The sequence below is a fragment of the Mustela putorius genome, unplaced genomic scaffold (genome assembly GCF_011764305.1).
Source record: "Mustela putorius furo isolate JIRA1106 unplaced genomic scaffold, ASM1176430v1.1 tig00000083_pilon_pilon_pilon, whole genome shotgun sequence".
Taxonomy (NCBI): Eukaryota; Metazoa; Chordata; class Mammalia; order Carnivora; family Mustelidae; genus Mustela; species Mustela putorius.
Window position 1 is genome coordinate 46,363,616 of NW_025421273.1, and position 27,118 is coordinate 46,390,733.

At 37.8% G+C, this 27,118-nt stretch overlaps 1 pseudogene; it reads left to right on the forward strand.

Moving 5' to 3' along the window:
- Positions 1-27,118, forward strand: part of LOC101681851 — a 100,017-nt pseudogene that overhangs the window by 4,371 nt on the left and 68,528 nt on the right.

Consider the following 27,118-nt stretch of genomic DNA (forward strand, 5'->3'; position numbering starts at 1 on the left):
CATAAATTTTATTAAGGCAATCCAGTCATATCCTGCAGGAAAAAAAAAGGGGGGGGCATTATCTTAGGACTTTCTTGTCCTAAGAAACTGTGAGGACCCCCCGGCCTGGTCGGCAGCAAGCCCAGCGCAGGTGCAGAGCTGGCCCCTGGGCCCCCGGGGGAGAGCCAACCGCGGGGAAGGTGCCAGTGCTGCCTGGCGTCTGCCCCCCATGCCAGAAGGGGCAGGAAGCGGAGCCCACCTGTGGCGGGGGGGCTGGGAGAGCGAGTGCGCGGGCTGGGGGCAAGCAGGAGCCAGGCCACTGACGAGGACGCACCCCGCCCTGTAGACAGCCTTGCGGCCTCCTGGGCCTCAGTCCCATCCCTGAGAAGCGCTGGGGGCCAGCTGCCCACAGAGCCCCGCCCACAGGCCCCCTCCCTGCACGGTGGGCCCCAACCCCACAGCACCCCCCCCCACCCCCCGCCAGCGTGTATAGTATGAACAACTTCCTCTGTCCCAGTTAGGTATATCACAGTGTCTGTACAAATATTGAAAAAGGAATGAAACTCAATAGAGAAGAATTAATCTTTCTACAGTAGGACACTTAAAATTAAAAAAAGATGAGTGGAAAAAGCCAGCACAGAGGGGAAAGATAAGATAAGTGTCTCAAACACTTGAACATGGAGAAGATCCAGCACTTTGCAGGAAGCCATAGCCAGACTTTGTAACAGGAGAGGAAGTCATCTGGAAAATGGCATTTCTCACACACCAGCTGTAAGTCAATCTCCTGGGTAAGAGTATCGAGTTAAACAACCCTCGTAGGTCTCTTGTGTCTATGAATGTAATAAGATTCCAACAACAGAATCATTCTTTGTTCAGTGGTTTCCCACTTGCTACTCATATCCTACTAAAGCCTTCTTCTCCAAATTCTTACCCACCAAGTTTCATGTGCTTTGTCCCATATGTCCTTTTGGTGGAAAAAATAAAGTAATGGTATCAGAAGTCACCTGGAAGTAGAGCCAAATAAAAAAAGTAAAGCTACTCTGTGATCATTAAAATGTAGGCCACTTAACAGTTGGACAGGGACAGCATAAGAGCTTTTGAGGAATTAAGAAATGAGAACAAAGAAAGAGAACTAAATATAAACACATGAATGACAAAAAAAAAAGGAAATGAAGATTGGCAGAAAATAAGGGCATAACAACACGCAAGACAACAGCAAAGCGAGAGAAAAGATTTGTGTTATTTCAGAAATGTGGATTACAGTTCTAGCTTCACCAACTAGACATGTAATTGTGAGTAAGTCACTTAACCTTTACTTTTTAAAAACAGCTTCATTGAAATATAATTTACATTCCATGCATTCACCCATTTAAAGTATACAATTCAGTGCTTTATAGGATATTCACAGAATTGTACAACGATTACCTAATTGTAGAGCATTTTATTGCCTCCAAAACAAACCTCATACTCATTAGTGGTATTTTCTCCTCCCTCAACTTTGGCACTCACTAAGCTATTTCTGTCTCTGTAGATTTGCCTCTTCTGGGTATTTCTTATAAATTTCACTTATGTAATGATTTCAAGGTGCATCTGTTTTGTAGCATATATTGGTTCTTCATTTTTATTGCTGATTTGCATTATCACAGTCTATAATAAAAAAAAATAGCGATTTCCCTAATATTTTAGGTTACTTCTGTGAACTATTTTTTTCTTTTTTTTTTCATTTAAAAATTTTTTTTATAAACATATATTTTTATCCCCAGGGATACAGGTCTGTGAATCGCCAGGTTTACACACCTCACAGCACTCACCATAGCACATACCCTCCCCAATGTCCTAAGCCCACCCCCCTTCTCCCAACTGAACTATTTTTTTTTTTTTTTTGAGTTAATTATCCTTAAAAGAAAAATGTCATCCTTTGTCTGGAATGACTGAGGTCATTGCAATTTACTTCCATGGAGAACTAAAAACTAAGAAACAAATAAATGTCTGTATTTTCTGAAATGTAGAGAAACTTAACTTAGACCTGGTGATTCCAAGGGCTCACTGCCAACTTTCACTTGTTTATCATTAGTTCGTTCATTCAATGGATGTTAAAATTTCCATGTGCGAAGAACTGTGGGTTCCTTTATTGCCTCCAAGAGAGAAATATGTAGGTAACTAAGATATAACAAATTCTTATCATCCTTACCAGAACCACCAGTCCTAGGAACAAAATGACTTCATCTAACACCTGCTGAGGTATGGCATCAAAGAACCACAGGGAGAAGGAAGAGAGAGCCAAAGGCTTGGTAGATGTAATTTTTCTTCAGGTGTTATGGACATTGGAGTCCATTTGCTCAGACATTTACTGGAAATATAAAATCCTTCTAATTAGTTAAAGTTATCTCAGGTAGTTTCCTTATTGTTTTTACAATACAAACCCGTAGGAAATCTTCATGGACTGGGCAAAAGCTGTGAGTTTTGGGGGTTGTGGAAAACTGGAAGACATATGTACTGACAGATAAGAAAACAGCCAGAGGACACAGTCTCTGAGGTTTTTTTTTTTTTTTTTAAAGATTTTATTTATTTATTTGACAGATCACAAGCAGGCAGAGAGGCAGGCAGAGAGAGATGGGGAAGTAGAGAGCCCGATGCAGGGCTCGATCTCAGGACCCCGGGATCATGACCTGAGCTGAAGGCAGAGGCCTTAACCCATTGAGCCACCCAGGTGCCCAAGTCTCTGAGGTTTTAATAAGAAAACTGGTGATGAGGAAGCTTATCTGGAGCAAAGGTTTCCTCTGCATAGGAGACCTTCTCCTCCACTCACCCACTTGGCATGATGTTCTTATTCTAGACCAGTATTAAATAAAATTACATACTGGGTATTTGGGTTCTTAAGATTGTTCTTTTATTTGATAAACCATCGAGCAGGTAGTTCTAGAATCTAGTATTAAGTTCAGTGTTTCAAATTAAAAAAAAATGTGTAGAGACCCTAGAAAGAAGTCAAAGGATTGCCTTAAGAGAAATTAAGGGCTTGTGAGTAAAAATTTAAAAAGAAAGACTCTTAAAAGGAAATATGCTATTATTGGCCATGAAGAAGAGTTGGGTATTTATTTCATAAAAAGGAAAGAATGGTGGTTCTTTATGGGTCTCAACACAAAATAATTAAAAATATATCTTAATATCTGAAAATTTTAATATTAAAGGAATAGTTTACCAACAAAAGACCTATCATTTTTTGACAATTTTATGCCTTTTTGTATAAAGCCAAAAAATTGACCAGATTGATTCAAGTTGTGAGGGAAAAAAGCCCAATTTAGTGATAGATACAGAATAAAATAACAATACTGGGAAGAATAAACACTCTTTTATTAAAAACTTACTTCTAATGGACAATTTCATACACAAAAATTTACTTAGCAAAACCAAATGAAGTAGAAATAAAACCCAGAAAATTTTAATAGGCCAATAATATCTAAAGACATTGGATCAGTATTTTAAAATCTAGCCCCTTTCCTATTAAAAAAACCAAAATGAAAACCAAAACAGAAAAGACAAAACATTTAGATAAGTCCAAAGGCAAGTTATAACACATCATCAAAAAACAAATAATTCCAAAGCCATAGAAATCCCTCTAGAGAACAGAACAAGTAACACTTCCCAAATAATTTAATGAGGCTAATATTATCATGAGGCTAAAACAAAACAAGTATTTTTTTTATAATAGATGATTAAAAGTCAATCTTCCTTGTGAAATAAAGATGCAAAATTCCTGAACAAAATTATTAGCAAACCAAATTTCACAATGTATTGAAAAAATACATCATGGAAAAATTGGGCTTTCCCAAGGAATTCGAAGAAGGTTTAATGTTTAAAAGTACATTGCAAAACATGATACAGATGTTTATTTAGACCATTGTTATCAAAATTATTACCTTCCTGACAATTCGAGAGCCCAATGAGGGCAAAGTTGTTCTATTTTTTTCACTGTTTTATTCCCAGCGCCAAACATATGTGCTTTTGGTAGGCACTCAAATATTTTTTCGCTATTAAATTGAATGGCATGTGGTTGGATACCATAAAAATTTAGCTTTAGAGTTATTCATAGAAACCAAAATGTGTCAGATGTTCTGAGTCAATTTAAATGTGGCAAAAAATTAATCTTTTTAAAAGTAGAGACAATGTCCTAAGAAATTCTCTCTAGTTCTTTTACAGTGGAGATGGCAAAGAAATGTATCTGGTACTCCATTCTTGGCCAATATTGGACTGACCATTCCTCACTGAGCCACAGATCCTTCTTCAGAGACCTTCTCAACATGGTCCTAGTTACTTAGTATCAAGCAATTGGAATTGGCACATGCAACACAACCTAGTTGGGATTTCTATATTGTTGTGGGAGAAAAAATCACATTTTTTACTCTAACAAAATATTTAATTATATATTGACTGGTGATACTAGAATAAAAACAACCTTAGGAAAGCCTATCCTTTAATACAGATACAATTTCACCCTTTGGCTTTTCCACTGGAATGAATATAGGACCTAGTGGCAACAGTTTGGGAAAAATTATCATTTCAGATTCAGCTAACATCACTTTTTGTTTTTATTCTGTAAAAACCCCTAATGGTTTGGTGAAGAATTTGGATTCTCATTGCAGCTTGGTTTTGGCAAAGCTAAACAAAGATTGTAAATATTCATGTGTCTAGATGCTATATCGCAAGTTATTGTCCATAAACCTCTTAACTAAATTCCAGCCAGAAAAAGAAACACATTTCTCAATTACTTTTGAAAAGTCATACATTAAGTAGCCAAGAGGTTCAAGATAGTTCTGATAAATCACATAATAGAGGCAGTCTTACTTAAATTGTAGACAATTATCTTGCACAATTAATTTGAGATTCAGAGGCAAGATAATCAGTATCATTTTCTATAATATTCAGGCACTTTTAATTGAGCATTGCTACTCTACCCTTAGGGGTCCTTTCTCCAATTGGAGCAATCACACAGTTACAAGTGTCAGTTTCAATCGGTCTTGCACCAGAGGGTACCATTTGGCCATGTAAATATTACCGAAGAGATCTACTAAAGATGCTTTTCCTTTGAGGGCTTAGATACTGAACTTCGCTGATGAATTTGTCTTTCTGCATACAAATCTCATTTTCTCTATAAGCAAAGACTGAAAAGTGTTTCCCAATTTTAACTTGCCTTATTATTTACAGATATAATGCTTTTCTTATGGAATTAAAAAAATGACGTACCAAAGCTTTTCATTTTTTTGTCTCTGTGTATGAAGGGATAAAGTATATTTCTTAGCATTTTTCAAGTAGTTGACTTTAAAATTTTTCTCTCATAGTTGAATGAAAGGTAATTATAAAACTTACTAAAGACAATGGCAGCTCTTAGAAATATAGCCCTATAAAAATTAGAAAAATTATGAAACTTCCTGAAAATAATTAGAAGCATTGGGCTGAAATAAGCTTCGAGTGATTCAATAAATGTGCATAAAATCACAACAATACAGATATTGCAGATCACTCAAAATATTAGCATTGTCTCCTAGACTTTAATTTTTATGAACAGATTTTTTAAAATTAAATCATTATAAAATTTGAATAAAAATAGAAAGAAATTATTTGGTCTATCAATCATAAAGAGGTTCACTTACAGTTTTGTGAGGAGTTAAACTTTAAGTAGGGCTATTGTAGAGAAATGGTAAAACTTAACTAAAAATATCAACTAAAAATATTCTAGGAGCTAATTCTATGCCTTGGAAAGAGATATTTCAAGATTAGGCTAGAAACTCTTGTTGCCAGAAACCAAGTACACTTTGAAATGTTCTGATGTGGTGTTGACAGGACTCAGAAGTTAACTTGAAAAGAGCTTTCATTGGCCAAACATAGAAAAAGATAAAAATCAAAATGATTAAAACAGCAGAGCCTAGAAGAAGTCATTAGTCATAATTATGCTTAAAAGAAACTGAGACTTTATTTTCTCTTCACACAAATGGTATTATATTCAGATTAATTTCTTTAAAGGAAACTTATTTTTCAAACATAAATATCTATATCTATATCTATATCTATATATAGTTTTTAGGGTGGGTAAGATGATATCCATACACAAAAGATAATGGTCACCATGATTATTGTGGTATTTTTGGGAATCTACTTTGCTCACCGTTCTTGTGTGATTTTTTTCTTTTTTTTAGATTTTATTTATTTATTTGACAGAGAGAGATCACAAGTAGGCAGAGAGGCAGGCAGAGAGAGAAAAGGGGAGAAAAGCAGGCCCCCCACTGAGCAGAGAGCCCCATACAGGGCTTGATCCCAGGACCCTGGGATCATCACCTGAGCCAAAGGCAGAGGCTTAACCGCTGAGCCACCCAGGTGCCCCTCTTGTGTGCTTTTTGATCTTCTTTCAGGGATCATTTATTCTCTTCTGAAGTACATTTTAAGTGCTTTTATTTAGGATGTCTTAATGGGGGAAGCTCTTTTCACATAATAATTTTTTTTGCCCTCATTCTCAAATGATAATCTAGTTGGACGTGCAAATCCAGATTGACTTTTGAATGTAGTTTTGAATACATTTTCTCAACATTTTTCTGGCACCCATTGTAACTATGGATTTGTTTTTTAGTTAAATTGTTATGCGTAAAGATACTCTTTTACCTGGGCATGCTTTTAAGTTCTATTTTTATTTTCTTATTACTCTTCTATCTTCGTGCTCAGAATAGTGGCTGAGAGTACTTGCTCAATTAGTAATTTTTGAATGAAGAGCTTAAAAGTTTTCTGTAGTTCAAATTTAACCTTTGTCATGGAGTTCTTAGATGAGTAAAATGAGACAAAATACCTGAAGGATATAGTATGGTACCTGGCACATAATTACTCTCAGTAAATGTTAGTTTCCATTTTTATTGAGAGGGAAAGATTATGTATTTCTGTAACAAGAAGAGAAGGAACTATCTATTACTCTGAGCTTACGTTCACACGCATGCGCACACATCATACCTTCTCATCATGTTTTTCCAAGTTTAAATACAAGCATTGATTTCGTTTCTTATTTTCCCCCACTTTGGCACCTACAAAAAGTGTGTGATTAGTAAGATTTACAAGAAGATTTATGAGACAGAAAGCATTACCTCTCCAGTTCTGTTTGAGGGCGCTGCAAGTATGAAGCAAGGATTGCTTGTTTAAGAGTAAGATGTAGTCTTTACAAACTGAAGAGAAGTTTATCCTGTCAAAAAAGGCGTTTTGATGAAGGTTTGTTCATGGAGTGAAAGAGACCAACTTTTGAAGTAAATTGTGAATGAAAGGGTTAAAAATAGTGACTTTCAGGGTACAGATGGTATTCTTGGGCTAAGTCATTAGAGGTGTTTTTTCCTGCAATGTCTCCATAGTAGTGTTCTATTCTATGTATTCCAAGACTTCTAAACTTCTTTCTGAATATCTTCAAGGAACTGAGTAGAAATTTCTCTAATTATGTTCCAAATCCATCAAATAATTCCATTTGAGATTTCCGAGCAGATTCTATGCCCATGTTTTCATTCATGTAATTTTTTAAGGATATGATTATTCAAAACTTCTAATCAGACAGAATTCATTATTTTAAATCAATTTTTAAATCAATTTTTTAAACACTTACATGTGGTCACACATTCAATAAAAGTCATCATCAAATTAATTATTTGACCAAATTGTCATTATTTACTTTGCTGAAATTATACTTTGCTTAAGTGTATAAAGCCTACTTTCTGATAACATCTTATATATGATGAAATTCAGTGTTCTGTGGTTTCTACTTGGACACATTCAACCAGATTGGGTTACCAGCATTACTAGAAAGACACTGTAATTTTTTTTTTTTTATAAGATGGTCCATTGGCTTGGAACTTCTGAGGGAGTGAAGTATTGATTTGAGATCAAAGCATGCTTAACATAGTCCCTGAAAGTGCTCAAAAAATGCCTGCTAAATGAAAATCTTTCAGTCCTCGAGTGAAAAAAAATGATGTTTAATGAAAGTGAGTGCTTTTTTGCATGTGGCAGGGAATTCCAAAAATTTCATTTGGCCTTCTGTCCATATTCCAGGGTGATGTATGTGTATTACATTCTGTTTCTTTCACAAGGAACTGACCCTACCATGGGGTGAGTGGTAACAGCTCCAGACAAATGTAGCAGCTCATTGCTGTGCTTCCCTTTCCCTCTCCCACATGTAACATGCCCAGCCTTACAGTCCCTTCTTTAGAAGGCTGCAAATCTAAGTGCCCAGATCAGCTTATGGCTTCTTTTTTTCATCTAGCACAAACAAAAAAGTGTCAAGATAGTGGAAGAAAGTCCTTTTCCCAAGCATCCCAGTGAATATATGTTCTTTTGAAAGTAGAGAGGAAATTAAACTATGACTGAACCATTTTCCTTTTATTCTTTTTGAAAGCTCTCTGTTATTTGATGTCCATGATGATCATTTAGACTACTCCAGAGGCTGCTGAAGTAATAAACTTCCTTAGCAGAGCCTGGAGATTTCTTAAATTTGAAAAAAGACAAAGCTCAGAAAGATAAATTTTGTTTCTGTATTCTTTGTTTACTGTATGTATTTGGTGAGAATTATCCGTAATGCATTGCATCTAGGTAGTATAGTGGTTGCCTCCTATACCAAATTAAAGAAGAATGTTTAAACCTGCCAGATGTTTCTCTATTATTAAACTGTTGATATTTCTAATTATACCAAGGTAGCTGAAAAAGATCCCGTAGGTTCCTATCAGCTCTACAACTCAATTTTTCAAATGACTCAATGATTTCACCTTTAATCTATGACACTTAAGAGAATTTATAAATCACTTGAGAAATAATTTTTACATTTATTTTTATAAGGGAAGTTATATGAAGTAATAAGGTCATGGATTAATACAGCTGTTGTGTTAGTTGGAAATGAGAAACACTGTATGATTTAATACTTGAAGTGAACTACTAAGAGATGGTATCATTAACTGGTTTTGTGCATGGACTTTGGATTTCATGCTACATTGGGTTGAGACCTGGCTTGGTATATTGGTTAGCTTCTTTTCATTGCAAAACAAAAACAAAAACAAAAGCAAAAAAACCCAAATATTGGCTAATTGAGCATAATGGTAAATATATTGGCAAACTATCAAGATACAACAAATCTGAAGTTTGGAGGACCATATCCTGGTATAGGCAGAAACCAGTAATTTAGGATGAGTTAATTTCCTATAGGAAATTTCTCAAGATAGGAATAGTCAGATCAAGATGCTGCTTCTGATTGAATGGGACCTCACCATTTTTTAAAACCTTGCATTACTTCCTCAAGGGTCAAAGTCCCAGAAAAGAGTGGATACATTTTGTCCCTCTTCCAGTTCCAGTTTAGTGAAAAGAAGAATCTAGCCTTTAACTTTTGTAATGGAAGTCAACCATTTCCTACCTATGAAGACTATTCTTTTTTTTTTTAAAGATTTTTTTTTTAATTTATTAATTTGATAGAGAGAAATCACAAGTAGATGGAGAGGCAGCCAGAGAGAGAGAGAGATAGGGAAGCAGGCTCCCCGCCGAGCAGAGAGCCCGATGCGGGACTTGATCCCAGGACCCTGAGATCATGACCTGAGCTGAAGGCAGCGGCTTAACCCACTGAGCCACCCAGGCGCCCCTATGAAGACTATTCTTAATGAATGAGACAGGATTCTGTGTACAGAAGCTGGAATGCTCTGGGAAAGAGACGATGTTCGGGACTAAGATTTAACAAATATGCATTATGCTTGGCTACATACTAACAATGTAACATTGTCAAGTTCCTCAACCTCTTTTAGTCTCAGTTTCCTTATCTGTGAAATAATGATTATAATTCCTATTTATTGGATTACTGTGAGTATAAGATCAGGTAATACATAGAAAATTCTAGGTACGTAGTATTCACTCAATAAACATTGGCTATTTCTATCATCATGTACTCTCTGTGGTTCTTTCACATACATTTGCTTCTTTAAATCCTCATAATATCTTGTCAGGTCACTATAATAGATTTTATCACCTTTGTTTTATGAATAAGAAACTCAAACCTAGGAGACCTTGCCCAAGGCCTAAAGCCTGGTGTTCTTCCAAATACCCTGTGTTTCCTTCTACAGAGTCTAGCACATTACTGCAGAATCATCAATTTGAAAAAAAAAAAAAAAAAGAGCAAACACCACCGAGCCAGAGTTTTCTCTCTGAGAAAAGAGCTTGATGAAATTCAGAGCCAACGCTTTCAGCAAGAGCACGGTTTGTTCACTGCTTGCCTGCCGGTTAGTTTGGCTATTGGGTCTATTTCCTGGAAGCAGTGTTCTGAGAGTGAAATCCTGATGCACCTTCACAGATGGTATCAACGGGGCTTCCAATCCTGTGATTTTATGGTTTCATTACAAAGATATCCGGGTTTGTAAAACTACGTTTTGAAAGTACAGCTGTTAGCCTGTTAACAAAATGTGAGAGCACAGAAAAGTAACCCATCACACACCGTGGAATTTTCCAGAGCCATTCACGGCCGTGTGTGGGCAGATCTGCATCTGTCTTCCCTTTCAGTTTGACACCTGGACACCTACGCATGAGAGTAGGCCAGGCTGTTTGATAACAAGCATAGTTTGGGGCTTGATAATTTTACTGTCTCTGCAAGGTGACATCTCTGTCAGGTGACTTACCCAGTCTAGGAAGCTGTTTCCAGAAACCATAAGAAGCCAGCATTTTCCAGCTTCCTATCTCTGAGGTCCATCTTCCTTTACTACTGTCTCTGGGACAAGAAAGCAGAAGTATGCTGGTAATAGGAAACAAAATCCTAATTCTCTAACGCTAAGAAAATGAGCAGAAAGGGACCAGAAATCTGGGAGAATGTATTTAGTTTTTAGGGGGACCTACTGACTGAATTCTTGATGATCTTTCTTATTTCTTTTACATCATTTAAAACACTTAAAGGGAGGTTTTGAAAACCACCCACGTTGCAGATTTCCCATTCTCATCTGCTTGACGCTCCTTATTCTCTTTATTACTCGCCCTTTGCTGCCTCGTATTTGAGTTCTTACAGTTTAGGTCTGGGCCTCCTGTGAGACTGAACTTTCTGAGAATTAGAGAGTGTGGCTCATCCATTTCTCACATCCTTTATTGCTTCTCAAAGCACCATCTGTGGACCAGCAGCATTGGCATCACCTGGGAGCTTGTTAGAAATGTAGACGATCCACTTTGCTCCTGACTTACCGAGTCAGAACCTTCATTTTAACAAGATCCCAGATGCTTCATATGCACATTATAAGTTAAGCAACATTGCTCTTTAGTACTTTTTTATACAATACATGTTAAATAGTAGGAAAGATAATAAATATGTGAAGCAGATAGTCACATATCACTTATAGAACCCCCTCCTTAGCATTCTGTAGTAACCTCAGGTTCTGAATAGAGATGAGGTTGGCAGTTTCAGGATCTACTTGCCCAACTCAAAAAAAAAAAAAAAAAAAAAGTAAGTGATTTTGTATTGAGCAGGGATGGAGGAACAGAGTCATTGCACATCAAATTTTTTTCAGGACTCCAGCCAAGGACAGTCCTTGCTGCCTGCAGATGATTGCCACGGTGAGCTTCAAGGAGCAGTAGGGGTTCTAAAGCATTTCATTTGTTTTCCTCATCACTTCATCTAGTTTCAGCTAGCTCGCTCACTTTTAGCTATTTTCACTTGTTGATGTTTCTGCTCATACTCTATTTAGAAAAAAAGGGGCCACCTCAGAATATGTACACAAAAAATAAACACTAAACAATTTCTACCTTAAATCCAAAAAGCAAAGTTTGAAAACCACTTTGATAAGCCATACATTATAATATCATCAAGGAATAGGTTATTAATGTGTTCCATACACAGGATACAAATTGGCATTTAAAATTTTTTAACTAGGGGCGCCTGGGTGGCTCAGTGGTTAAGCCTCTGCCTTCAGCTCAGGTCATGATCTCAGGGTCCTGGGATAGAGCCCCACATCGGGCTCTCTGCTCGGCAGGGGGCCTGCTTCTCCCTTCTCTCTGCCTGCCTCTCTGCCTACTTGTGATCTCTCTCTCTGTCAAATAAATAAATAAATAAAAATTTAAAAATTTTTAACTAAAGGATGATAAGGAGAGACCTTAAGGGAAGACTACCAGTGGTCCTTTCTGTGTTTCTCAAATCTCCTGTGTCAATAGCTAGCTATTGTGTTTAACCACAGAGTTCATAGTGGGGTGATTATGATTGTATAAACTCAAAGTTCTGTTCCAAGAAGTTATTTTAGTTGAGATTTGTCTTCAATATTTAATGATTATAATGATTATGTGCTCTGTGGCAAGGACTGTGGTTGGAGCTGGATATGTAAAGATGACTAAGACATGGTATCTGCTCTCGAGGAATTTTAGGCTAGTGGCCTGGACAGACACATAAAGAGATCATTTCAAGAGACTAAGCATTTGATCAAGGATGCTCAGGGTGCTTTGGGTCTCAGAAGAGGGACTTTGTGTGATTGGAGAAGAGTCAGGTTCAAAACTGTATTCTGAATGTGAAGTGAGAGGTAGGGGAAAAAAGGAATGTTGGAAATGCATTCCAGGTAGAAGTTGCTGTGAGAAAAAAAAATGCTGATGTATGAAATCCATGGTCTGTTTTGGAAACTTGGCCAAGATGCAAATTATAATGCAGGAAATGCAGGTTAATAAGGCTGAAGAGATAGGGTAGGGCATAAATATGGAAGTCTTTGGAAAGTATCTGCCAAACTTGCCATGTTTATTAAATCATTTTTTAAATTTAAATTCAATTAGCCAACAAAGTACATCATTAGTTTTTGATATAATGTTCAATGATTCATTAGTTGCATATAACACCTGGTGTTCATCACATCGGGGACCCTGCTTAATGCCCATTGCCTCATTACCCCTTCCCCCACTCACTTCCCTATCCACAACCCTCAGTTTGTTTCCCAGAGTCAAGAGTTTCTCATGGTTTGTCTCCCTCTCTGATTTCTTCCCATTTAATTTTTTCTCCTATCACCTATTGTTCTCTGCATTATTTCTTATATTCCACATATGAGTGAAACCATATTATAATTGTTTCTATATGATTGACTTATTTCACTTAGCATAACACCCTCCAGTCTCATCCATGCCAATGTAAATGGTAGGTATTCATCCTTTCTGATGACTGAGTAATATTCCATTGTATATATGAACCACATCTTTGATGCTTAAACTTATCTGTAGATAACTTGCACCATGAACTCTATGTTAGGAGAAAACCTAAACACTTGTTCAAAAGAAAAATGCCTAATATTTAACTTTATTGTGAAAATATTTGTTCTTTTTCATTAGGGTATGTTGATCTTCTTCAATGAGGGAATGTCTTACGCAGTTATGTCTCTTCACAGTGAGTTGAGGGAAAGAGGTGTGAACACAGTGGGAAAGAATCTTAATGCAATAAGATAGTATCTAAGTCAGTATTGCATTTATTGGGGGCATTAAAAGGAGCACTCAACATTTTATATGTACCATTGTGACTTAGATGTATGTATATGGCTGTAGTGGTAGAGTGGTGAGCAGACCCCTAGAAAAGGGAATGGACATACAGATAGTCTTTGTTTTGAAAGAAACCACTATTATGCATTTCAACATCTAGAAATTTACAGCAATGGTTATCAGAAGAAGGCATGTTATTATTTACATCATAAGAGGAAGGAATAAGTACTTATGTGTTCCCCATATACTCTCTACTTTCTTCTTGTTAGGGGAATGCTTTACAATAAAAATTAAACTCTATGAGCTTAATATGTTTTTTCCCCCTCCTGTTGAACTCATAACATTTAAACACGTAAGAGGGACTCAAGAACTATTTGTTGAATAAATGAGTGCATGAACTAATTCATTAATTTGAAAGGGGGTAAGCTGAGTTTTTCTTAGCAATGTCTTAGTTCGCCAGTTTCTGTCATTGATAAAAATAATGAAAACTAGAGGGAGTAATGCCTGTAAGGACATGGAGGTGAGTGGCATCCAAAAGCGGGAAGTCCTGTTGGTCAGAGGACCCATCCTCTATTAGGCAAGACAAGGGAGTAGAAGAGCTGCATAAAATTCGAATTGAAAACAAAATACAAACTATCATTGGAGATCCTAAGAAATCCTCATGGATGTTTGAAAAATATATAAGGCAATTTAATACAGGCTTACTGACAAAATCTAAGCAACTACAAAGACATGGTTATAAACCAAATAGCGGGCTCATGTTGGATGCATATATTCTTGGGACCCCAAGTAGATTTACTGTGAAGCACAGTTTTGTGTCAGGGCTTCTTCCTTGCTTTAGGAGAGACCGCCCCTAAGACATTTACATTGTTATATGCAAGAGTAAGTTATTCTTATCACAATTAGTGAAGACTGCTAGCTCTTGCTACTCTGACTGCCCCTTCATTGCACTTCCCTTTTGGTTTGTATTTGAGTGGCCATGGAAAATTCTGGAATTCAGTTAAGAGGAAGTTGAGTTGGGAATGTATCATTTTTACTGCAATTTGAAAGATGTAGAAAGAATATGAACAATTTAGAGAAGAAGAAGTTAAAAAAGGTAACTAGCAAATATCAAGATACTCACGGTAACTGGCAATTAGAGGATCCAAAATCAAGTGAGACATCTCTGTTGTAATTATTACCCCTGTCAGTTGGGTAATGGCAAGTTTGGTAGGAATGTGGTGATATAGGGAATCCTCATGCTGTCTGATGGGAATGTAATCTGAATGTAATCATTTTGGAGATAGTATTATTTAATAGACCAAGTATATTTGTTCCTTATAGCCTAAGAATACTGTTCTGGATTATATATCCTAATGAAATTCTCATATCTAAACATACTACCTGCAGCGTTGTTTCTGGTGTAAGGAAGTGAGGCAAGCTGGCTGTCCATCATTAGGAGAGGAGATAGATACAACAGAGTAGTATGGGGCAGTTAGAAACAATGGCTTGTATGTAGCAGCATGAATGGATCCTAAAACATGGGGCTAAAAGAAACTGGTACAAATCAGAATTTTAATGTAAATATGCAACACTTAGGTAAATATTCAGTGCAACTGTGTGTATGTACATACTCACAAACAATGTGCATGGTGCAAGAATGCATCAAAATAAAAGGTAAACTTTAAAAATGATAAAGAGACTAATAAATAGGTCTATACTTGGTTTCTTTCTCCCTTCCTGAGAGTTAGTTCTGACCTTAGCCAGATACCTTTGGGATTTTTTTTTTTTTCAGATGCCTTTCTTATCAAATTAATGGAATTTACTAATTAGAAGGGAATTGATGATCTTGCAGAGGGTGTTACATCCTGACTTCTTATCTAAGGAATTTTTACAGCAGGATATACCTAGTGTGTCTTGATTTTTTATTATAAATTAGTCTTCAGTTCACGGCTTTATGAGCCATAGCTGGATTGAATAATGGAAGTTAATTGCATAGGATTTCTTGCTACATGAGTAGAGAGTATAAAGTTTGAGAGATCCACAAAACTAAGAGGCTTCCTTGTGCCATTTTGTACTGGCCATAGTGCTTGTCACTCTGAATCTAAAACGCATTCCAATGTGAAAAAGGGATTTAGAAAGATATGTTCTGATGCAATATGCCTCTGTTCTTATAAATTTGAATAATCATTACTAAAGCTTGGTGCTGAGTAGGACTTGGTATTTGTGAGTCTGATTGATGATTCAGTGTACTGTGTTAGTAGAATCACATTATAATTGTTGCCTGTGGAGTATGGGAAAAGAACTAAGAAGAAGATAAAAATAAAGAGGTAAATATCAATAAATAATATAATAAGAGAAAGCCTTACTAGGACAGATAATAATAATATTTTATGAACTGAGGATGTGATTTAGTGAACTCTCATCATTGAAAGCCCAAGTAAAATTATAAACAGCATAAAGGTATAGAAGTGAAAGTCTCTTCTATGTTCCCCATAATAGGTAAGACTTTGGTTTTTATGCTGCTATATATATGTATATCATGTGGTATTTTTAATGCTTTTACATATATATCATATATGTTATATATACATACATATATACATATGTATATATATTTATATATGCATATAAATACATATCATCTTTTTATAGCATTTCTTGGAAATTATATAGATGCATTCTCATTGTTAAACTATGTAAAAATAAAATGTTTATATATATAGAATATTTGGATTGTTTCACTTAAGCACCTACTTTCATCTCTCCTCACCGAATGTTCTAAATCCTCGGACTGGTGGAAATCATTCACTTTTCCTCACTGGAATAGAAAGGCCTTCCTCTTCCTTAAAGACTATGCCAAGACTTCAAATAAGGCAAATGCCCTTAAGAATAATGCTTACACTCTTTAAGATCTCTCCCTCTCTGTCACCAGACTCATCTGAGATAAGATCTCAGTAAACTTAGTGGGAAAATGCAGATCCTAGGAAAAGGGAGAGATTGTACACAAAGCAGCGATAGGATGACCTAACACGTGCCAGCAGAAACTGTGGGAGTCAGTCTAGGTGTAGCTCCTGAATGTCCTGGGGACTTTGTCTAGGAGTGGACCAAGAAATTGTAGGATAAAACTTTGGATAAGGAAACATTTGGTAATGGCCTGAGGAAATAATCCCAAGATGTTGCTGGAGTGAATCTTGGAAGCTTGGAAAAAGTGGTAAAGTATTAATACTGATGTGATGAAATGAATAGTTAATGAACTACAGATATAAGAAATATCATAGCAGACTGTAAAGAAAGGTGCTGAAAGGCTCAAACAATGGGCTTACTGGAATGGATATACTCTGTAAGACTGGAAAATCTTCCAGATGATTCTGTTCCTTGGAAGAGCGTGACAGGTACTCTTCCTTACCAAGTCAATGAGAGATGCAATAGTGCAGGAAGAACCAACATCTTTGAGAAGCTCAGTAACCACTCTCCTCTGTAGTGCAGGGCTGATGGTGAGAGATGCTCCCCAATGACAGTAGAGTGGATAGAATCCCAGAATAAGGGTGCCTGAGTGGCTCAGTGGGTTAAAGCCTCTGCCTTCGGCTCAGGTCATGATCTCAAGGTCCTGGGATCGAGCCCCTCATCAGGCTCTCTGCTCAGTAGAGAACCTGCTTCCCCCCCTCTCTCTGCCTGCCTCTCTGCCTACTTGTGATCTCTGTCCATCAAATAAATAAATAAAATCTTTTAAAAAAAGAAAAAAAAATCCCAGAATAGCAGGCCAGATGATAGCACTTAACTGTCAGAAGCATAGTAAGGGTAGTAACTCTAATTGGCAGTAAATTAGGAATGAGGAAACCTAGAAAACCAAAGTTTGCCATCATGGCCTCCTATAGAACAGAGATGATTAGAGGTGGAAGTGTTAGCAAATAGATGAGCAAATAGTTTAGTTGTCAGGTTAAAAGTATGAAAGCGAAAGAGGAAGATTAAAAGGTCAGGGACAAGGACGTCGGGGGAGGGGGAGGAAGAGGTATGCAGAGGGAGTGAGCACAAAGTATGAGGATTTACTACGGCAGAACCACTATACCACCAAACAGCTAGGCTTTGTCCTTGACTATCCCAGTGCTTGTGCAGGGGGTTCAAGAATGAATAGCTACAGCCTCAGAGAGGAGCATATCCATGGGCACAACTACTGAGACTTTTTCTCCGTAAGTTTGATATTCTACTTCTGAGGCAGAATGTTCAGATTATCAGCAACAAAAACCAATGTTGAGCACCTAATGTGATATCATCATTCTAGGAGACCAGTTAGCCACATAAAGACAAGTCAATCTCATCAGGCCCCTTTCATCCTCATATTTCATTCATCAGCCACACGTGAGAATGAGTAGGCCTGCAAAAAGTAAATTCGTTGCCCTTTCCCATGCTTGCTTCATTCCAGCTAAGCTAACTTTGGGAAACAATAGCCAAGGCATCATCCTGACAAGCAGAGATGGTATGGCTCTGGCACTTGGTGATAATTCATCATGATTGGGATTGACATGTATTCTGGATACACTTTTGTATTTCCTGCCCATAGAGCCTCAGCCAGCACCAGTATCTCAGGGATCACAAAGTGTATGATCTACCAACATCGGATCTTCCATAACATTGCCTTGGACCACGAGACCTAATGTAGGGCAAGGAAGGTATGGTGATGGACGCATGACAATGAGACCCACTTGTCCCACTCCATAATGTAGCATCTAGAAGCTCCCAGCCTGATAGAGTTTTGGAAGGGCCTTTTGAATACCCATTTGGGGCACCTGCTTAGAGTTCATAACCTGGGTGAATGGGGTGCTTTTAGAATGTGGTATACACTTTAAATCAATAGTCACTGAATGATGCTCTGTCCACAATAGGTAGACTATATAGCCTGAGAATCGAGAGGTGAGATAGGAATGGCCCCACTCACCCCTACTCCCAGTCATCCATATCAGGGAATTTGTGTTCTGGTTCTGTGTTATTCAGAAGTTCCAGTTTATAATCTGATCAGCCTAAGGCAGTAGGGATGCTCCCTCATTATGGGGGCACAGGGGAATATATGTGGCAATTGGAGATCCACTGGGCAACTGTTGAAACCCCCCAATGACAGTTTTTATAGTATACAGCTCCGTAGAGCAACCACAGAGTAAACAAGGGCTCAAACTCCTTTGTTGTTGAGGGTCTGGGTTACCCTACAAGATGAACTACCTTCACCAGCAGTAACGGGAAATCTAGAATGGGCAATGCCTATTTGGGATGGCCTTGGGACCCAGTTCAGCAGTGGCAACTGTTCCTTATCCCACCACCTTCCTTTTGTAAGTTTTTCCAGGAATTGTGACCAACCAGATTCCCAGAAAAGCTGTACCTGGATTGAATGAACTAAATGAGGGAAGTAAATGAATCTGATTGATGCAATATTAGATTCCAGTGGATGCTATAAAACTTCTGCTCAGGTCTCTTTTATCAGACCATTGCACCCATCCTCTAATGCTATGGGTTTTGTCTGGTAATAGCCTAAGCCGGTACCTCTCCACAGCTGAACAGAAGCCATCAGAATTCTCGTGCTCTTTCACCAGGAATAATCCTCAGCAGTGACTGATTAATATGAACATATAAAAGGTCAGCTGTAAAATATTTATGCTCCATATCTTCCTGTGGGTTCAGACTATTGGTTGGACTCAGGGTGAGTCTATACACTTGCGTAGCTCCTTCACTGGCTCTCTTCTTCTTCTTTTGCTCCCTTTGTCAGGAAAGTGCTCTCTCAATATAGTATGTACACTCACACCCCTGTTTGAGGCTCTTCTATGGAATCAGACAGAAGTCTGTTTGGGCTAAGTGGAAGGTAGGGGAGTTCTGAGATTGGTTAGTTCAGTATCTCACTGAAATTATACAGAACTAAGACTCTTTCTACCTTTTTGCTCTTCTATCCTTAAGATGTTAGGGTTTATTCATTTTAGGGTCTCATATTTACAAGATGGTTGTAGAAACTCGAAGCATCACATCTTTGCAAACCAAAGTTCAAAGGTTGAAGGACTGTTGCTCTCCCTCATGACTCTTTGAATGAATGAGAAGGGTCCCAACTCATCTTTTTATCTCTGATGTGAAAGGCTAGAGTTGCTGTTTACTTGCTCACTCCACTCTTAAACCAATGACCAAGAAGGGGAATGAATTTACCATTATTGGCTTAGTCTAAAAAAATAATCACCCCTTGGGAGAGAAGAGTTCTAATTTTCCTCTGAAACTTATGAAAGTGATGGGTAGGAGAGAGAGAGCCTGATATTTGGCTATGACTGAGAAGCATCTGCCCTAAATTATAATTTTTTAAAAAAATATCTACTCTTATATAAATACTGCAAAAGCAGTGATATGCATATTTTTCTCAATTGTTTTTGGGGATAGCAAAAGTGAGACTCTGAAGACAATACCAAAACATCAATCTCTTAAGACTTTAGTAATCTTAAAGAGTTTGTCATTATGTATTTTTTTTTTTTTACTCACTGGCATGGAATAGCCCTAATTTTAAATTTTTTTTAAAGTTTTAGAGGAAGCTCTTTTAAAAAAAAATATTTTATTTATTTATTTGTCAGACAGAGATCACAAGTAGGCAGAGAGGCAGGCAGAGAGAGAGGGAGAAGCAGGCTCCTCGCTGAGCAAAGAGCCTGATGCGGGGCTCGATCCCAGGACCCTGGTATCATGATCTGAGCTGAAGGCAGAGGCTTTAACCCACTGAGCCAGCCAGGTGCCCCAAGAGGAAGCTCTTAATAGTAAAGTATCAAACTGGATTTCTAAAATAATCCTTTTTTAACCTAAAAAAAAAAAGTATTCTTCAAATCCACTGAAGGCATATTGTACTGAGACATTTCTTGGTGAGGGTAGGGAATATAACAAAATTATTAAGTACCTATAGTATGCTAGAGGATTCTTATTGTCTTAGTTTATTTAATCATCATAACAACACTCTGGAACACATTTGCATATAATCAACTAAGGATGGCAGATTGTATTTTCCAAAGATGGCCACAACCATATTTTCCTTCCTACATTTTTTTTTAATAATCTGATTTTGACACTATTTGCATTAAAAGATGGGTTTTATGTCTCCTTCCCTTTACACTTGTGGTCTTTTATAACTGCTTTGACCAATAGAATACAAGGAAGTGAAACAAGGAACTTGACTTCCGAGGTAGGTTAAAAAAAAAAAAAAGCAATGTAATCTGTACCTCAGTCACTAGCACACTTGCTTTTAAGAGGCTTCAGTCACTGTGTCAACAGTTTGAGTACTCTGAGACTGCAGAGCTGTGAGGAAGCACACACTATCCCATCCACAGAGGTCACATGGAAAAGTTCCAAGATAATAGGAAAGGAGAAAGATGTCTGGTCAGTTCCCAGATGTTCCGTGTTCTTGCTCTTCCAGCTCTAGCCATCCTGTGACTGAATTCACCCAAGGGACATTGAACCAGAACTGCCTGGCCAAGCCTTTCTCCAGTTCCTGACCCAGAGAAACCACAAGATGTTAGAGAGTGATTGTTGTTTAAGCTACTGAGTTTTGCAGTGAGCTGTTACGGAGCAATAGCTAGCAAGAACAGATTTTGGTATTTGGAGATTGGGTGCTGCTATTAAAAAACACTGAAACATATGGACTAGATGATGAGTAGACTTGAGGATGCTGTTAATGAAAGTCTTAAGGGTCCCTGAGGATTGTGTGAGCAGTTCCTAAAAGGACCTCAAGTAGCCTAGTGGTGAGGGATAGAGGAATGAGAAATGTTATTGTAAACTGGAAGAGACCCTTACTGTCTAATAGAAAAAACTTTATCAACATTGTTTCCTGCAGTGATATGGACAATAGAAAATGTATCTCATGAACCCCACTGAGTAAGGGACAGGCAGGGCTAAGTAGATAGGTAGGTGGCTATGGGAATCAGGCTCACAAAATTCAAAAATGAGGTCGATAAAAGGAAACCAGAGATCAAGAAACAAATCAGACCATCCTGTCCCAGGTGTCAGAGATGGGATCTTATTATAATAGCTACTTGTGACCAACAAAATTACCGGAACCTAAAATGGAAGGAAGCCACTAATGATGCTATCACTGGTCCTGATCAGTGGTGATATCAATAGAGATATTAAAAGGATTTAAGTTCCCTGGTTAGCTTTCAATAGAAGACCAACCCTAGATGTCCTCAGTGGCAACACCATCCAGACCCCTCTAACTCCTGAGAACTTTCCCTATGTCCTCATTTAATAAAACTCCATTGCTATACTCACTCTTCTTTATCTGTGATACTCATTCTCTAACTCCTTGAGACAAGAACGTCACTCTCCCACTTCACCATGAGGTAGCTAAGATGATTTCCCCATGCAGAGCATTGAAAGTGCTACCTTGCTTCATCTTATGGCCCATTATACAAAGAAAGAAGGGTAAGTTAAAAAGAAACCGTTCAGCTTTCAGATATAGTTTAGAGAACACATAAGGGATTAAAGGCTTGAAGGATTTGAAACAGATTTTTCATTCCTGACCTCTCCACATGCAGAAGATTCTCAAAATAAGAAAGCTCATCAGGCCAGATATTAAATCTGGAGAACTATCAGAAAATCTGAAGATAAAGCAAATTTTGTGGGCTTAAGATCCTTTCTTAAGTAAGATGTGTTTCCAAGCTTCAGAAAGTTTGGATTCTGTTATAGATTCTAAACAGATAATCAGCAAATACATAAAATTTAGTATGATCACAGTCCTGATAAAAGTAAGAACTTCGAGGACACTTCCCACAAATAGACAGGAGGATGGTAGATAAGGTTTTCCAAGAAGGGGCATGTCTACACTGAGCAGTGAAGAATAAATAAGAATTAGGGAAGGTAGGGGTGGGAGAGGAGATGTTTTCAAATAGAGGGAGCTGAGTGATACTATAGGAAACCCTTAGAAAATTCTCCTGAAGGAGATCTGAAACCCTCGACATGTCTTGCAGCAGTTTTCCCCCTTTATAGGAACAAATGAGATCAACCAGTTATAAAGATTCTTTCTTTTTTAAAAATGTTTTTGTTATGGAATTTTAAAAACATATAAAAGAAGAGAGAATTGTATCATGAACCCTCAGCAGTAATCTCTTAGTTTAAAAATAATCAAACTCCTGGCTGATTCTGTTTCATTTGTGATTACCCTCTCCTGTACTGTGTTATTTTAAGGCAAATCCCAGGCATATATAATTTCAGCTGTAAACACGTTACCTCTAATGCATAAAGATTCTTTTTGATTAATAAGCACAATACCTTTATCATACACCCAGATTAACACTAATTCCATAGTATCAATTCCTTTTGAATAAGGTAGGGCTCTGTTGCTGGTTTCTTCTGGGAAATGGATCACTTAAATCACTCTAATGCAGAAAGGGAATTATACAGTGTCTTTATATTGTATCTTTACATATTATACAGTACCTAAAAATTCCCCCCCCCTTTTTTTTTTTTGGAGGAGGCAAGATGAATTATGCTAGCTTCCTTTTTTATAGGTATTACGGATAGTAGGTTAGGAACAAGTCTGTCTTCAATGCCCCAAGAAGTTATGAAAATGTAAGAAATGAAAGTTGTTATAGGCTCTTAATTTGGTTCCTATGTACATTTTCTTTTTATCCCCAGGATGGTTGTTCAAGTTATACTGAGAGAGGTCTCGCTGCTGGCTTTAGGCAGTCCCTCTATGGTTTACCTTTAGTGCCAAGTGATTTCTTCCTAGACTGCTTTAGGTTCTGGGCTGGTGGGTGGATGAAGCTCTCTTACCTCTACATAGAGGGACGAAATGCAGTGCTGCTAATAGGCTGTAAATAACAGGAAATAAGGAGAAAGGATAAATGGAACTAGACCCAGTACCATGGTACCTTGGGACTTGTGTGTAAGTATTTATAATCAAATGACATCTGGCCTTATAGAAGTAGCTGTGGGAGTGGACATCCCAGTTTGGCTGATCTCAGCATCCATGTGCAAAGACTTAAGACACTTGATAGCATAACCTGTTCTGAGATCTGCAGGGGTTATTGCCATGTACAGGGTTGATGAGGCAGGTGCTGGAGAATTTAGTGGATGCCAAATTGTAAGGAAGAAATTAGGAATTATTGGAGTATTTTAAGTGATGGATTTCTGCAATCAGGTTGTGTTGGAGTGAAATATAGAGGGGGCACAAAAGCAAAAGGAGACCATTTTATCAGAACGAACAAGGGATGATTAGTACATGAATGAACATAGTACCATTGAGAGGCATGACTGTGGACAGTGTGGAAAGATGCTTGCAGGTAAATTCACAATACTGGGAGGCCAATTAGATGGGAAGTTGAGAGGAAGGATTTAGGGATGGCTTCCATTTTTGTAGCCTGACCAACTTAGAGAACTGCAGTGTGGAGATCTCCAATTGCAATATTTCTTGGCTGATGTGCATATTCTACTGGTTTAGTAGTCAATAACCATTGCTACTCTAAACCCCATTCAGTATTATAACTGTAGCATTTCTGAGGTCAGAGCTATGGCCAAAGAGTGAATTGGAGGGTCAGGCAGTTCATATCAGAGCTAAATATTTAGTCATCTGATATCTCCTCTGCTCAGCATAGAAAACAATTCCCAAGTTCCCATGTTCACTTGAATTTCTTCATATTCCCTGATGCTTTAATTTTAGTTATTCTCACACTAAAATAAAGTCCTATTTTTGTCTCTCTGTATTGAAGCCTACTTGATCATATACTATAATCTTATAGGTTCTAAGAAACAAACAAACACACTTTGATTTATTTTTTAAAATTTTTGTAAGGATTTTATTTATTTATTTGACAGACAGAGATCACAAGTAGGCAGAGAGGCAGGCAGAGAGAGAGAGGAGGAAGCAGGCTCCCCGCTGAGCAGAGAGCCCGATGAGGAGCTCGATCCAAGAACCCTGGGATCATGACCTGAGCCGAAGGCAGAGGCTTAACCCACTGAGCTACCTAGGCACCCCACACACTTTGATTTAAAGGCTATTGCTTCCCAAACTTCAAATTAATACCTCCATAAATTAGATAGGACTTCATGTACTAGGTTTCTCCTCCTAATATTGATTATTTAATAAAATCTTTAAGTTGATCTTTATCTCTCTTCCAGAAAATAAGGATAGCTCTTGGGCTGTTTTCCTTCTGGCTAAAACAGAAGCAGCAGATATTTAATAACAGTCTGGGGTTCAGAATCTCAACAGGCTTTATAAGCTGGCTCTCTACTTTCCCTGTGAGGATTGGTATTCATTTTATATAGTGACAAATGGATGTGGAAATAGGATCCTTTGTTCTTTTGAAGATCATTTACACCAGCATTGTGGGCTAGATGAATTTTGTAACCACCTGTTTTCTCTATAAGCTGTTTCAAATCTGTGTCATACATATTCCTACACCTGATTTCAAAAGTCACCTAGTACAGCTGAAGAGAAGTAACACAATGCTACATTTATTATCTCGAAGATAGGCACATTTTCCTCTCATTATCTAACATTTAGTCATTTTACCACTATGTACCTGGAGCAGATCTACTTACTGGCAAAAGTCCAACAAAAAATTTTTGGTGATTCTTCCATTAATAGAACAAATGTTTAATAACATTTTAATTTATTATCTGGTACCCAGAAGTTAGTTTTACTGGTGATTTCCTCCTGTCCATAACTTACTGGGCTCTGGCACTGATGGTTGATTTACTCTTCTATCAGTTACTTAATTTGAATGAATTATTCATAATTTTTCCTGATGAATGACCTAATTATTATGTTCATCATAATAATCTAAGTCTTCAATGTTTTCTAAAGCATCCTGCCTAATGGGGTTATTAAATATGTGTATAATTATAGTCTTATAAAAATTCAGAAACATGCTTTGACAGACATTTTTATTTATATTTAGACTTTCAAAAACATCAAATGTAAGATATCTTTCACACTGCACTCAATTAATTTCTTAAATGTCATTTTCGTTCCTTGATATAAAACTGTGAATGAATGTGATAAATAAAATTACAATCAACTTCATTACTAATATTAAGAAATAGAACAGAATTTTATACCCAGTCAAGTCCAGCTTTTGAGGACTTTGGATTTTAACAAGATTTTGCTTCATGAATGGGCATTCTGTTGGAGGCAAAAGGAGTGAACTGATGTGATATTTATTGTTATATTGTCAGCTCTTAATTGTTCACAGGAGAAGCAAGTGCATTAACTTGCTTCTCCTTGCATTAACTATTAATTTTTACTACCTGGGACATTTTCCTCATACTTCTGTATTTGTTAAACATCCCAGGCTGTACAGCTGTGATGCGGAGCTCACTTGTGGGCTGTGCTCTGAGAAAAGTCTTCATTCCCATCTCTCTGGAGCTGCTGTGATTGGACACAATTTTGGACAGGCCAGCTCTGTTCATTCCTGTTTCACAATGATGCTGATTATGTGGTGGGGGATGTTCTAAGAAAGGAAAGGAAGGAAGAAAAACCAACATTACATGTTTCTATTCTGTTTGGTGTAAATAATTTTTGAAGTTATGTGGCATATAAATAAAGGAAAATTAAACTAATTCTTATTTCTGGCATCTCCTGAGCCAGCTTCAGCTTAACATCTGGCTCTGACCTCCCTTTTCTTTTGGGATCTGTCTTTATCTGTTCAGACTGCTCTAACAAAATACCACAGACTGAGTGGCTTATAAACAGCAGAATTCATTTCTTACAGTTCTAGAGGTTGGGAGTTTGAGATAAGGGTGCCCACATGGCTGGGTAAGGGCAGAATTTTCAAGGCATCCTCATGTGATGCAAGGAACAAGCAAGCTCCATGGGCCTTTTTTTAATGAAGGCACTAATCTTATGAGGGCTCTGACCTGGTGACTTACTCACCTCCCGAAGATCTCATCTCTTAATACTGTCACCTATGAGGTTAGGATTTCAACATACACGTTTTGGAGGGTACACAAAACTCAAACACTCAGGGTCCACACAGAGAGGACATTATAGAGCTGAAAAGCATTATAAAGACTCTCTTTTTCAACTGCCTTGTTTTCTTCCCTCCCTAGAGGGGACTTGATCTTGGCTCTGGTTACTTGGACAGTGGTAAGGTGTGCTACTGCTCTGAGATAGCGCCTCTCTTTAAAGGTCTTCCTCCACTTTGCTGGAGTAGGAGGAGGGAGAAGCAAAGTGATGGTTATCTCTTGCCTTAATTGGTCAGTAGTGATGCCCCTTTCTTGGGGCTCTTGTGACCACCAGTAACTTACAATTATTGTCTTGTCTGTGGCAGGTAATAAATATTGCCTCTCCTAGGACACAGATGTGACTCTTTAGATGAATTTTAGGGCATGACAACACTGCACTTTTCATTATGAGGACCAGCTCTGGCTCTTTTCCTTCTGCCTCTTCCCAGCTCTAGTCAAAACAAGCCATCTTTCAAGTTTCTTATTGGGAGATTCTGTCCTGAGTGAACTGAATTTGGGGACTTTCTGCCTGGAGGGCCCAAGGCCACCTGCCTTCTTGGTTGGTTGGTTGCAAACTTTGGCATCATTGCTAGGGCTGTGATGAACTACTTTCTTCAGAGACCTTGCAAGACCTTCTTTTGGAGGGGCACCTGGGTGGCTCAGTCAGTTAGGCATCTGCCTTCAGCTCAGGTCATGATCCCAGAGTCTTGGGATCAAGCCCTGCATATCAGGCTCCCTGCTCAATGGG